At 43.7% G+C, this 2,745-nt stretch overlaps 1 non-coding gene across 1 annotated transcript; it reads left to right on the forward strand.

Annotated features, from left to right (window-relative positions):
* The first annotated feature begins 2,348 nt into the window (after positions 1-2,348).
* LOC130964402 (small nucleolar RNA R71) lies at positions 2,349-2,456 on the forward strand. The gene has a single exon (XR_009080498.1). It is a non-coding gene; the product is annotated as a small nucleolar RNA R71 (small nucleolar RNA).
* Positions 2,457-2,745: the final 289 nt, after the last annotated feature.

Raw genomic sequence — 2,745 nt, forward strand, 5'->3', positions numbered from 1 at the left:
GTAAAGGTTCGGCCATGAGGGGTGGGTTTTGGGAGGGAAAGTGGTTTGAATTTGAAGGGTGAGGTTGGTGGGGATTTATGAAGGATGGATGTGAGTGGTGAAGAGAAAGATGGGATTTGATAGGTGAAGGGTTTTTGGGGAAGAGGTATTGAGGTGATTGGTGAATGGGGGAAGAAGAGAGAGAGTGATGGTGGGGTCCTGTGGGGTCCACAGATCCTGTAGTGTCAAGGAAAAGTCATCCCTGCACCAAAAGTTGCTCAAAATCACGTTTTGAGCCATTTCTGGCGTTAAACGCCGGGCTGGTGCCCATTCCTGGCGTTTAACGCCAGGTTGTTGCCCTTTTCTGGCGTTTAACGCCAGTCTAGTGCCCCTTTCTGGCGTTAAACGCCCAGAATGGTGCCAGACTGGGCGTTAAACGCCCAACAGCAAGGCTTACTGGCGTTTGAACGCCAGCAGCTTCTTCCTCCAGGGTGTGCTGTTTTTCTTCCTGTTTTTCATTCTGTTTTTGCTTTTTTCATTATTTTTGTGACTTCTTGTGATCATCAACCTACAAAAAAGATAAAATAACAAAAGAAAATAATTAATTATAAAACATTGGGTTGCCTCCCAACAAGCGCTTCTTTAATGTCATTAGCTTGACAGAGGACTCCCATGGAGCCTCAGAAACACTCAGAACCTTGTTGAAACCTCCCAACACCAAACTTAGAGTTTGAATGTGGGGTTTCAACACCAAACTTAGAGTTTGGTTGTGGCCTCCCAACACCAAACTTAGAGTTTGACTGTGGGGGCTCTGCTTGGCTCTGTTTTGAGAGAAGCTCTTCATGCTTCCTCTCCATGATGACAGAGGGATATCCTTGGGCCTTAAACACCAAGGATTTTTCATTCACTTGAATGATCAACTCTCCTCTATCAACATCAATCACAGCCTTTGCTGTGGCTAGGAAGGGTCTGCCAAGGATGATGGATTCATCCATGCACTTCCCAGTCTCTAGGACTATGAAGTCAGTAGGAATGTAATGGTCTTCAATCTTCACCAAAACATTCTCTACAAGTCCATGAGCTTGTTTTCTTGAATTGTCTGCCATCTCTAATGATATTCTTGCAGCTTGCACCTCAAAGATCCCTAATTTCTCCATTACAGAGAGGGGCATGAGGTTTACACTTGACCCTAGGTCACACAAGGCCTTCTTGAAGGTCATGGTACCTATAGTACAAGGTATAGAAAACTTCCCAGGATCCTGCCTCTTTTGGGGCAGTTTATGCCTAGACAAGTCATCCAGTTCCTTGGTGAGCAGGGGAGGTTCATCTTCCCAAGTCTCATTTCCAAATAACTTGTCATTTAGCTTCATGATTGCTCCAAGGTATTTAGCAACTTGCTCTTCAGTGACATACTCATCCTCTTCAGAGGAAGAATACTCATCAGAGCTCATGAATGGCAGAAGTAAGTCCAATGGAATCTCTATGGTCTCATTTTGAGCCTCAGATTCCCAAGGTTCCTCATTGAGGAACTCAGAGGAGAGTGGTGCACGCCCACTGAGGTCTTTCTCAGTGGCGTCTTCTTCCTCTCTTTCCTCTCCATATTCGGCCATGTTAATGGCCTTGCACTCTCCTTTCGGATTTTCTTCTGTATTACTTGGGAGAGTACTAGGAGGGAGTTCAGTAACTTTCTTGCTCAGCTGACCCACTTGTCCTTCCAAATTTCTGATGGAGGACCTTGTTTCATTCATGAAACTTTGAGTGGTCTTTATTAGATCAGAGACCATTGTTGCTAAGTCAGAAGTGCTCTGCTTAGAACTCTCTGTCTGTTGCTGAGAAGATGATGGAAAAGGCTTGTTGTTACCAGGCCTGTTTCTTCCACCATTATTGTTATTGAAACCTTGTTGAGGTCTCTCTTGATTCTTCCATGAGAAATTTGGGTGATTTCTCCATGAAGAATTGTAGGTGTTTCCATAGGGTTCTCCTCGGTAATTCACCTCTTCCATTGAAGGGTTCTCAGGATCATAAGCTTCTTCCTCAGATGAAGCATCCTTAGTACTGTTTGGTGCATTTTGCATTCCAGACAGACTTTGAGAGATCAAATTGACTTGTTGAGTCAATATCTTGTTCTGAGCCAATATGGCATTCAGAGTGTCAATCTCAAGAACTCCTTTCTTCTGACTAGTCCCATTGTTCACAGGATTCCTTTCAGAAGTGTACATGAATTGGTTATTTGCAACCATTTCAATCAGTTCTTGAGCTTCTGCAGGCGTCTTCTTCAGATGAAGAGATCCTCCTGCAGAGCTATCCAAGGACATCTTGGATAGTTCAGAGAGACCATCATAGAAAATACCTATGATACTCCATTCAGAAAGCATGTCTGAGGGACATCTTCTGATTAATTGTTTGTATCTTTCCCAAGCTTCATAGAGGGATTCTCCATCCTTCTGTCTGAAGGTTTGGACTTCCACTCTAAGCTTACTCCATCTTTGTGGTGGAAAGAACTTTGCCAAGAAGGCATTGACTAGCTTTTCCCAAGAGTCCAGGCTTTCTTTAGGTTGAGAATCCAACCATATTCTAGCTCTGTCTCTTACAGCAAAAGGGAATAGCATCAGTCTGTAGACCTCAGGGTTAACCCCATTAGTCTTGACTGTGTCACAGATTTGCAAGAATTCAGCTAAAAACTGATGAGGATCTTCCATTGGAAGTCCATGGAACTTGCAATTCTGTTGCATTAGAGAAACTAATTGAGGCTTTAGCTCAAAGTTG

The sequence above is a fragment of the Arachis stenosperma genome, chromosome 2 (genome assembly GCF_014773155.1).
Source record: "Arachis stenosperma cultivar V10309 chromosome 2, arast.V10309.gnm1.PFL2, whole genome shotgun sequence".
Classification (NCBI taxonomy): Eukaryota; Viridiplantae; Streptophyta; class Magnoliopsida; order Fabales; family Fabaceae; genus Arachis; species Arachis stenosperma.